Below are 11,961 nucleotides of genomic sequence, written 5' to 3' on the forward strand. Positions count from 1 at the left end.
AGAGCCAGTCATCAGCACCCTCCCTACCTGGCTGGCACAGATTGAAAAACACCAGGAGAGATCAGTTTGCCTGTAGTGTCAGAGAGAGGAGTGAGCATTAGGGAGCAAGCCAGAGAGCTCTGATGAGCAGAGTTAGGCTGTGGTTGCTGGCTTGGGATAACTGAGAGTCGCTCGTGCATTCCCTGTAGCACTGGGCCTTAGCTGGGTCTGCCAGAGACTCTGGGAGCCTCAGGCTGCCAGCAAGGCTCCTGGAAGAGAGCCAGTCAACAGCTTGCTCTCTAACCAGCTGGGCACAGACTGAAAAACTCCTGGAGTCAGGCCCTGGTTGACTGCTTGGGAGAATTGACAGTCGCCCTGTGTGTTCTGCCATAGCACTGGGAAAGGTCTGCACCCAAGCCTGCGAACCAGGGAAGCCTGGCCAGGAGTGCGTGCTCAGACCCCAGGCCAGGACTGTGAATCCTGGGGAAAATCTGCTCTCAGTGGGGCACTGGAGAGCAGCGCTAGTCTGGATCTTGGGTGGGCACTGGTGAGACTGGCTGAGTTCACTGAAAAGGGAAGAAGGCCACACTAATAGCTCCTCAGGCTGGAGCAGCTAGGAAGACCAGAAGAAAGGGTTTGACCAGCTGGAAACTAACAAGAGGTGTTTTTTTGTTTGTTTTGTTTTTGTTTTTTCTATATTTTTTGTTTTTTGTCTTATTTTTATATTTATTTCTTGGGTTATTTTGTTTGTTTTTAAATAATCTTTTATTTCTTTATGTTTATTATTCTTTTATCTTTCAATACTTTTACCCTCTCTCTTCTGCTTTCTTGTTTTAATTCTTCTTCATTTCTTTCAAACCTACTGCATTTTCCTCCCATCTGCTGCCTTTTTTCCCTCTTTTTCTTTCTTTTTGTCCCTCTCCCCCCCAAGTGAGACAAAAGGCTTGGAAAGGCAAAAAGACCAGAGTTGGGCTCAAAGAGGGGGCATCCCAACAGTAGAAACAGAGAGACAAAATTCACTATGCTATAACAGAAAAACTACAAGCTACTGCATGTTTCTATTTGTTCATTATTTTGTCATTATTCTTACATCTTTTGCTTTAATGGTATCTCTATATCCCCCCTCTTTCTGTATAGTCTTCTTTTCCTTGGCTGGATATATTGTATCACTTGAGAGGTCTCCCTCTCCCCTCAGTCATACTGTATTGCTAATTTACTGTCCTTTACTTCCCCTTGCCCAGCTAGCACATTATTGAATATCCAATAATCACTTATCTTGGTATATCACATTTTCTGTCATAGGATTGATGCTCTAAGACTATTGTAGATAATAGCTATTACATACTATTGTAAATACTACACAACACCCAGCCCCCAGATCTTAACCCACTACATTGTTGCCTGAACTATAATTCTGCAGTGATCAACACCATTCTCACTCACATTACACCTATTTACCATCCTTTATTCTCACCTTACCTCAGAATCTGACCTCCCTCAACCTCACTCCTTTCTAGATCCAAATCACAAATCTTCCCTCCCTAACAAGAGCCTTATCTTCCTTCCATTTTTTCTAAAAAGGGGCTAGTGGGGTTGAAGGTTATGGTTATCTTGTACATAGCCAGGAGATCACCTATCTCTTCTCTGCCGCCTGTTGCTGTAAATATCACAGAATACTTTCCTGCTGTCATAAACTACTTTGCCTCCCTCTCCAACTGATCACAAAAAACAAAAAAGGAGTAGGTGGAAGAAAAGAACATCAAGATAAATGAAGGGTCTGCAGCACTAAATTTCACAGACATTCCACCACATAAGTTCACACCATAAACCCAAGGAGTCAGAACAGATCAATTCAAGAAGCGGAGGCTAACAAGAAGAGGATCACAAACAATGGGAAGATGAAAAACAACCCCCAAATGAAAGGAAAGGAGAAAGTGGCAGAAAGAATGTTAGACAAAACAGACGCAAGTCAACCATTAGATATTGAATTTAAAGCACTGGTTATCAGGAAATTAAAAGAGCTTAGAATGAGCTACCAGAAACTACATGGGAGCTACAATGAACTCAAATATTCTTTTCAAATGCAAACGGTCATTTTCAAAGACAGACCACATGATAGAGGAAAAAACGAGCCTCAAGAAATTCAACAAAATTGAAATCATATGAAGCATTTCCTCTGACCACAAGGGACTGAAATTGAAAACCAAACCCAAAGGAAAAAAACCCAAAACAGCAAAAATCATGGAGACTGATGGGCATGCTTTTAAACAATGAATGGGTCAACAATGGAATTAGGGAAAAATGAGAAAGTTTCTGGATACAAAAGAAAATGGACTCACAACAACCCAAAACTTATGGAAAACATCAAAGGCAGTCCTGAGAGGCAAGTTCATAGCAATACAGGCTTATGTAAAAAGATAGAAATATTTCAAACAAAAAACCTAACTATATACATACAGAACTCGAGGAACAACAACAAAGATAGCCTAGAGCAAGTAGAAGAAAAGAAATAACCAAGACCAGAGTAGAATAAAATGGCATAGAGACTAAAAGCACAATTCGAAGGATCAATGAACTCAGGAGGTGGTTTCCTGAAAAGATAAACAAAATACACAAGCCATTAAGTAGGCTCATCAAGAAAAGAAGAGATGACCCAAATAAATGCAATCAGAAATAAAAGAGGAGATACTACATCTGACACCACAGAAATAGAAGGAATTGTAAGAAATCACTATGAAGAACTGTATGGCAAGAAATTTGAAAACCTAGGTGAAATGGACAAATTTCTAGAAAAATATAATTTCCCAAAACTCAGTGAAGAAGAATTAGAAAGCCTGAACAGACCAAAAAGAGCAGATGAAATTGAAGCAGTAATCAAAAAAACTACCTTCACACAAAAGCCCTGGGTCAAATGGTTTCACAGGAGAATTCTACAAAGCATTTAAGAAAGAGCTAAACCTTATTCCTCACAGACTATTACAAAAAATCCTAAATGATGGAAAACTCCCAAAATCTTTTTATGCAGCCAGCATGATCCTAATTCCAAAGCCAGATAGAAACACAACAAAGAAAGAAAACTTCAGGCCAATATCACTGATGAACATAGATGCTTAAATCCTCAACAAAATATTGGCAAATTGCATCCAACAGCACATTATAAAGATCATGAACCATGACCAAGTGGGATTCATCCCAGGGATGCAAGGATGGTTCAATATTCCCAAATCAGTAAGTGTAATACATCACATAAACCAAAGCGAGGACAAAAATCACATGATCATATCAATAGAGGCAGAAAAAAGCTTTTGATAAGACATAATACCCATTTATTAAAAAAAGGCGCTCAGCAAAGTGGAAATAGAGTGAGCATTACACAATATAATAAAGGCCATATATGAGAGCCATACAGTCAACTTTATACTCAATGGGCAAAAAAAAAAAAATCTTTTCCACTAAGATCAAGAACAAGGCAAGGTTGTACACTTTCACCACTTCTATTCAATACGGTATTGGAAGTTTTAGCCACAGCAATCAGGCAAGAAAAGGCAATAAAATGCATCCAAATTGGAAAGGAGGAAACAAAACTGTCATTGTTTGCAGATGACATGATACTGTATATAAAAAATGCTATAAACTCTACCTCAAAACTGCTTGACCTAATAAATGAATTTGGTGAAACAGCGAGTTACAAAGTCAATATCCAGAAATCAAAGGCATTTTTGCATACCAGCAATGAAACAGCAGAAGCTGAAATAAAGAAAAAAATCTCATTCGATATAGCAAACACAAAAATAAAATATCTGGGAATAAACCTAACCAAGGAGGAAAAAGACCTGTATACAGAAAACTACACAACACTGAAGAAAGAAATCAAGGAAGACACAAACAAATGAAAACATATACCATGTTCATGGATTGGAAGAATTAACATCCTCAAAATGTCCACACTACCCAAAGCAATGAACAGATTCAATGCAATACCTATTAAAGTACCAATGGCGTATTTCACAGACATAGAACAAGCACTACAAAAATTTATATGGAACTATAAAAGACCCTGAATAGCAGCTGCAATTTTGAGACAGAAGGACAAAGTAGGAGGGATCACAATACCTGATATCAAACTGTATTACAAGGCCACTGTAATACATCAAAACAGCCTGGTACTGGCATAAAAACAGGCACATAGACGAATGGAACAGAACAAAGAGACCAGAAATAATCCCAACTATCTAAAATCAATTAATATTCAACAAAGGGGGCAATGAAATAAAATGGAGTAAAAATAGCCTCTTCAACAAATGGTGCTGGGTGAACTGGACATCTACATGCAAAAACATGAAACTTGAGCACCAAATTACACCATACACCAAAATAAATTCAAGGTGGATAAAAGAATTAAACTTAAGCTGTGAAGCCATTAAAGGCCTAGATGAAAACATTGGCAGGAAAATCGCATATATTTCACACAGCAATATTTTTACTGATATGTCCCCTAGAGCAAGGAATATAAAGGAAAGAATAAACAAATAGGATCTCATCAAAATTAAAAGCTTCTGCACAGCTAAAGAAAATAGCATTAAGATAAAAAGACAACCAACTGTTTGGGAAAACATATTTGCCAATGATACCTCAGACAAAGGTTTAATCTCCAAAATATACAAAGAACATACACTACTTCACCCTAACAAGGCAACTAATCCAATTAAGAAATGGGGAAAGGACTTGAACAGACATTTCTCCAAGGAGGACATACACAGGATCCGGAGACACATGAAAAAATGCTCAATATCCCTTGCTCTCAGAGAGATGCAAATTAAAACCAGAATGAGATACCACCTTACAGCAGTCAGAATGTCCATCATAAACAAAGCAGCAAACAACAAATGTTGGAGGGGTTGTGGGGAAAAGGGGACCCTAGTTCACTGTTGGTGGCATTGCAGACTGGTACAACTGCTATGGAAACAGTATGGAATTTTCTAAGAAAACTAAAAATTGGCCTGCCTTTCGACCCAGCAATTCCACTGCTGGGATTATATCCTAAAAACCCTAAAACGCCAATCCAAAAGAAGCTATGCACCCCAATGTTCATAACAGCACACTTTACAATATCCAAGAGTTGGAAGCAACCTAGATGCCCATCAGCAAATGAATGAATCAAAAAAACTATGGTACATTTACACAATGGAATTCTATGTGGCACAAAAAAAGAAGGAACTACTACCCTTTGCAACAGCATGGATGGAACTGGAAAGCATAATGCTGAGTGAAATAAGCCAGGCGGTGAAAGACAAATACCATATGATTTCATCTTTAACAAGAACTTAAACAACAAAACAAACCAGCCAGCAAAATATGACCAAAGACACTGAAAATCAGAACAGGCTGAGAGGGACCAGAGGAGAGAGCAGAGAGAATTTCAGGGGAAAAGGGGAAGAATTCACAGAAACTAGTACAAAGGACACATGGAGAACAACTTAGTGGGGGTCATGGGGGCGGGGCTGGGATGGGAGTGGGGGATGGAAACTGTACTTGAACAAGAATTAAATTAAAAAATTAATAAAATAAAAATAAAAAGAGTTTGGGAGTTTTCCATCATGTTGGATTTTTTGGAATAGTCTGTGAGGAATACAGGTTAGCTCTTCCTTAAATGCTTTGTAGAATTCTCCCGTGAAACCATCTGGTCCAGGGCTTCTGTGTGAAGGGAGTTTTTTTGTTACTGCTTCAGTTCTATCTGGTGTTATTGGTCTGTTCAGGTTTTCTGCCTCCTTTTCAATGAGTTTTGGAAAATTATATTTTTCTAGAAATTTGTCCGTTTCACCTAGGTTTTCAAATTTCTTGGCATACAGTTCTTCATAGTAATTTCTTACAGTCCCTTCTATTTCTGTGATATCAGTTGTAATCTCTCCTCTTTCATTTCTGATTGTGTTTATTTGGGTCCTCTCTCTTCTTTTCTTCATGAGCCTACTTAAAGGCTTCTCGATTTTATCTTTTCAAAAAAACAACTCCTGGATTCATTCATTCTTAGAATTGTACTTTTAGTCTCTACGTCATTTAATTCTACTCTGATCTTGGTTATTTTCTTCTTTCTTCTTGCTCTGGGCTGTCTTTATTGTTGTTCCTCAAGTTCTTGCAGGCTTAGATTTAGGTTGTTTGTTTGAAATGTTTCTATCTTCTTTAGGTAAGCCTGTATTGCTATGAACTTCCTTCTCAGGACTGCCTTCACTGTGTACCCTAAGTTTGGGTTGTTGTGAGTTCATTTTCATTTGTTCCCAGGAAATTTTTTATTTCTTCCCTTATTTCATTCTTGACCCATTCATTGTTTAATGGCCTGCAATTCAGTCTCCATGATTTTTGGTGTTTTGGGTTTTTTCCCATGGGGTTGGTTTCCAATTTCAGTACCTTGCAGTCAGAGAAAATGCTTGGTATCATTTCAATTTTCTCGAATTATTTGAGGCTTGTTTTGTGTCTTCTCATGCAGTCTATCTTTAAAAATATTCCATGTGCATTTGAAAAGAATATGTATTTAGCTTCTTTGGGATGAAGGGCTCTATATATATCAGTTAAGTCCTTTTCATCTAGGGTGTCGTTTAATGCTGCAATATCTTTGTTGGTATTTTGTTTGGAGGATCAGTCCATTTTTTGACAGTGGGGTATTAAAATCCCCTACTATAATTGTGTTGCTGTCAATATATTTCTTGAAATCCTCTAAGAATTTCTTTATATATTTGGGTACTCTTATTTTGGGTGCATATATATTTACAATGTTAATGTTTTCTTTGTGGATTCTTCTCTTGAGTATTATGAAGTGACCTTCTGGGTCTTTCTTTATGGCCCTTTTTCTGAAGTCTATTTTGTCCGATATGAGAATTGCTACCCCAGCTTTTTTATCTTGTGCGCTTGTTCGGAAAATTTGTTTCTACCCCTTCACTTTTAGTCTGTGTAGGTCTTTTGTCCAGAGGTGTGTTTTGGGTAGAGAGCATAAGTGTAGGTCATGCTTTTATATTCATTCAACTATTCTATGTCTTTTGATTGGAGCATTTAATTCACTTATGTTCAATGTTATTATTGATACCTACTTATTCATTGCCATTTTTGTACCTGTGTTGCTCTCTGTCTCTCTCTTTTCCTTCCATTCCTTAAGGCCATCCTTTTCCCATCTCTTGCAGAGCTGGTTTGGTGAAGGCATATTCTTTTAAACCTCTTTGTCTTTGAAGCTCTTTATTTGGCCTTCTATCTTGATTGAGTACCTTGCTGGGTAAAGTAGCCTTGGTTGCAGGCCTTTGGTTCTCACTTCTTGGAATATTTTTTGCCATTCTCTTATTGCCTGGAGCGTATCCATTGAGAAGTCAGTAGCTAACCTTATTGGGGCTCCCTTGTATGTTACTTTTGTTTTTCTCCCTTGATTCCTTTAAGATTCTCTCTTTGTCTTAAGAGTTTTGCCATTTTAATGATGATGGGTCTTGAAGTGGACCTCTTTGAGTTCCACCTGATTGGGACTCTCTGTGCTTCCTGGATTTGTGTGACTTTTTCTCTCATCAAATTAGGGAAATTTTCCCTCATTATTTTTTCAAATAGGTTCTCTATTCCTTCTTCTTCTTCTTGTATCCGTATTGTTTGGATATGATTAAGTTTCATATTTTCTTGCATTTCTCTTAATCCCTTCTCCTTCTTTCTGAGCCTCTTTTTATTTTCTTGCTCTTTCCGGGGGTTTCCTTTTCTTTGTCCTCCACCTGACTGGTACGATTTTCTGCTTCGTCAATCCTGCTTTTAATTCTTCCTACTGTGATCTTCAGAAATTGTATTCTTCATTTCCTCTTGTCCCTTGAGGATAGTTTCTGTTTCCTTTTTCTTGTTGATAGACTTTTTGGTTAGTTCATTGTAGCTCCCCTGTAGTTTCTGGTAGCTCATTGTAAGCTCTTGGAATTTCCTTATACCAAGTGCTTTGAATTCAATATCTGACACTTGACTTCCATCTATTTCATCCAATATTCTTTTTTGAGGCTTCCACCTTTTCTTTCATTTGGGGATTTTTTCTTTGTCTTCCCATTGTTTGTGAGACTCTTCTTTTTAGTCTCAGCTTCTTAAATTGATCTGTTCTGACTCCCTGGGTTCATGGTGTGAACTTCTGTAGTAGAATATCTGTGAAATTCAGTGGTGGGGTCTCCTGCAGCTATCTTGGTGTTCTCTGCTTCCACCAACTTCTTTTTTTATTGTGCGTGTGTGATCAGTTGGAGGGGGAGGCAAAATGGTTTATAATAGCAGAATATTATTTTATGTTATTTACAGACACAGTTGGTAGAGAAGATATAGACAATCTTTAGGCTATGTATAGAGTTAACTGTGCTCTTTGACCCAGCTTGCCACTTTTAAGAAAGGATGGACATAAGTTAAATCTCTTGTTGGGAAGGGTAGGCTTGTTCCTTGGATCTAGAAAGTGTGAGGTTGCGGGTGGTGAGATTTTGAGGTAAGGTGAGAGTAAAGAATAGTAAATAGGTATAGCGTGTGAACAGGTATAGTTAATCACTACAGTAATAGAATTCAAGAACCTGTAAAGTGGGCTAAGATCTGAGAGATGTGTTGTGAAGTATTACAGTTGTATAGAACAGCTATTATTTATAATAATATTAGAGGAACAATCATATGACAGGCTGTATGTGATCTTTCTGAATAGGGGGGTATAGAGCTTTGGGTAGTGTGCTAAAGGAAAACAAGTGGTGTGAAGTATAGAAAATTAGCAATATACGGCAGAGAGAGGAAGATGGCAACAGAGTAGCATGGAGGGAACCAGCTCCTGTGCATCTGGTAGAAAATCCAGGCAGATCTACCGAAGAACACCATAATCAACCAACAATTCTCCAACATTTATGAAAATAAGAGACCAGAGAGTGTGACAGAGGAACCAGACAGCTGCAGGTTGGCAAGAAATCCAGAAGGCAAGTGAGGACAAAAGCGGCTGTGCCCATAGCCTCCTTGGCGGCAGGCTACACCCTCGGTGAGCCCAATGCGGGCTACCTCCGGACGTGTGTGAGCATGGAGGAGAAGCGGGCAGTCTTGGCCGGCACCATCAGTGGGAAACGGAGGCCCCATCTGAATCCAGGGCCGGGGCGCCTATGGGGAAGGAACTCCAGAGGCCCGGCACCTGGTGGGCCAGCAACAGACTCCGTGGAAGTCCTGGGCCTGCTACAGGGTCCGTGGGAGAGAACTGACTCCCCCCCTCCCCGTCTAGGCAGGCTGGGTAATACCAGGCAGAGACCTGTGGGCTTAAGTAAACATAACGGGTGGCAAGGGAGGAGGGCCCTATTCAACTGTGGACTCTGTGGTATTCAGCCTGCCTGCCCACCACCCTGCCAGCCCGGGGGGATTTAAGAAGGACACTGTCATTGCCAATCTTTTGGGATTGGGCTGGGCTGAGAGGCAGGCTTTGTGGAGAAGTCTCTATTGGAAAGTGAACTGAGGTGCTCTGCAACAGCAGCTTGCCTCACAGCCCAACCACGCAACAGCCATCCAGGGGAGGGGTGGAAACACCTGGGTCCCACCACGGGACTGAGAAGGACAGTGCCAGATACTACGGGACCCAGGCAGCCTCCCAGGGGCGTGGGCGCCCACATCCCAATCCAGTAGCCTGGCTCACGTGCATGTGCGCGCCTGCATACCTCCTCTCAGAGAGGCCTGGTTGGCCACAACCAGAAAGACCGGTTTGGACAGTTTGAAACTGACAAAGGAAAGGGGTGTGTGTGTGTGTGTGTGGGTGTGTGTGTGTTTTCCCCTTCCCTTTTTTTTCTCTCTCAACTTCTCTTTTAAGAAATCTTATATCTTTAAAACTGTATTGTTGCTCTATCTTTCAATACTCTGTCCCTCATTTCTTTTTCTTTTTGTCTGGTTTTAGTCCTTCCGTTCTTCCCAAATTTTCCACTTATTCATCCTTTCTCCTGACTTGTGTGTGTGTGGGTGTGTATGTTTGTGTGTGTTGGATTGTTTATGTGTGTGTTGCTTAGTTTTCTTTTAGGTATATTATTATTTTTTGCATTATTCTTACTTCTTTTTATTTTAAGAATATCTTTGTATTCCTCCTCTTTCTGTACAGGTTTATTACTCCTGGCTGGTTATATTGTACTACCTGACAGGTTCCCACTGCTCTTTCCTCCACAGTGTATTGTTAATTTTCTATACTTCACTTGCTTTCCTTTGGCATACTACTCAAGCTCTATAACCCCAATTTAGACATATTACATACAGTCTATCACGTGAGTGTTGCTCTAATATTATTGTAAATAAGAGCTGTTCTACACAATGGTGATACTTCATAACACATCTCTCGGACCTTAGGACACCTTACAGGTTCCTGAATTCTACTACTCTATTTACTCACACGCTACACCTAATTACTAACCTGTACTCTCAACTTACCTCAAAATCTGACCACCCGCAACCACACTGCTTTCTAGATACAACTCACAAGCCTCCGCTTCCCAACAAGAGATTTAACTTATGTCCATCCTTTCTTAAAAGTGGCAAGCTGGGTCGAAGAGCACGGTTAACTCTATACATAGCCTAAAGATTGTCTATATCTTCTCTACCAACTGTGTCTGTAAATAACATAAAATAATATTCTGCTATCATAAACCATTTTGCCTCCCCCTCCAACTGATCACACACGCACAATAAAGAAAGAAGTAGGTGGAAGCAGAGAACACCAAGATAGCTGCAGGAGACTGCACCACTGAATTTCACAGGTATCCTACCACAGAAGTTCGCACGATAAACCCAGGGAACCGGAAGACATCAATTTAAGAATCTGAGGTCAACAAGGAGAGTATGACAAACAATGGGAAGACAAGGAAAAAATCCCCAAATGAAAGAAAAGAAGGAAGCCTCTGAAAGAATGTTAGACAAAATAGAGGCAAGTCAACTATCAGATATGGAATTCAAAGCACTGGTTATCAGGAAATTCAATAAGCTTACAACGAGCTACCAGAAACTACAGAGGAGCTACAATGAACTCTGCAAAATATACCAAGATGAAAAAGGAAATAGAAACCATCAGTAAAGGCCAAGAGGAAATGTAGAATACAATTTCTGAACTGAAGAACACAGTAGAAGGTATGAAGGGTAGAATCAATGAGTCGGAAGATTGCATAAGTTAGATCGAAGACAGGATAGAAAACATCTCCCAGATGGAGCAAGTAATGGGAAAGAGACTCAGAAAAAATGATAAGAATTTAAGAGGAATGCAAGACAATATGAAACGTAATAATATCCGAATAATAGGAATACCACAAGGAGAGGGAGAAGAACAAGGGATAAAAAACCTACTTGAAATGGTAATAATGGAAAATTTTCCTAAGTTGAGGAGAGATAAAGTCACATGAATCCAAGAAACACAGAGAGTACCCAGCAGGTGGAACACAAAGAGGCCCACTTCAAGACACATCATCATTAAAATGTCAAAACTCCAAGACAAAGAGAGAATCCTAAAGGCAGCAAGGGACAAAAAGGAAGTAACATACAAGGGGGTCCCAATAAGGTTGCCTACTGACTCCTCAATGGAAACACTTCAAGAAAGAAGAGAATGGCAAGAAATATTCCAAGTAATGAGAAGCAGAGGTCTACAACCCAGGCTACTGTACCCAGCAAGACAATCAAGAGAGAAGGCCAAAACAAAGCTTCTAAGACAAAAGAACTCTGAAAGAATACGCCTCCATTAAACCAGCTATACAAGAATTAATAAATGGGCTACTTAAAGGAAAGGAAGGAAAAGAGAGAGACAGGGAGGAACACAGGTACACAAATGGCAATGAATATGTACCTTTCAATAATAACCTTAAATGTAAATAGATTAAATGCACCAATTAAAAGACAGAATAGTTGAATGAATAAGAATGCATGACCCACACATATGCTGCCTACAAGAGACCCACCTCAGGTCAAAAGACCACCATAGACTAAAAGTGAAAGGATGGAAAAAAATTTTCCAAGCAA

The 11,961-nt window shown here is 39.6% G+C and overlaps 1 long non-coding RNA gene across 1 annotated transcript; it reads right to left on the bottom strand.

Annotated features, from left to right (window-relative positions):
- Positions 1-234: 234 nt before the first annotated feature.
- LOC118981071 (uncharacterized) lies at positions 235-11,761 on the bottom strand. Its single transcript, XR_005065266.1, has 3 exons — positions 11,620-11,761; positions 11,520-11,521; positions 235-248 (listed from the first exon to the last, which is right to left on the bottom strand). It is a non-coding gene; the product is annotated as an uncharacterized LOC118981071 (long non-coding RNA).
- Positions 11,762-11,961: the final 200 nt, after the last annotated feature.

The sequence above is a fragment of the Sturnira hondurensis genome, unplaced genomic scaffold (assembly GCF_014824575.4).
Source record: "Sturnira hondurensis isolate 20B ecotype Veracruz unplaced genomic scaffold, ASM1482457v3 Scaffold0023456, whole genome shotgun sequence".
Taxonomy (NCBI): domain Eukaryota; kingdom Metazoa; phylum Chordata; class Mammalia; order Chiroptera; family Phyllostomidae; genus Sturnira; species Sturnira hondurensis.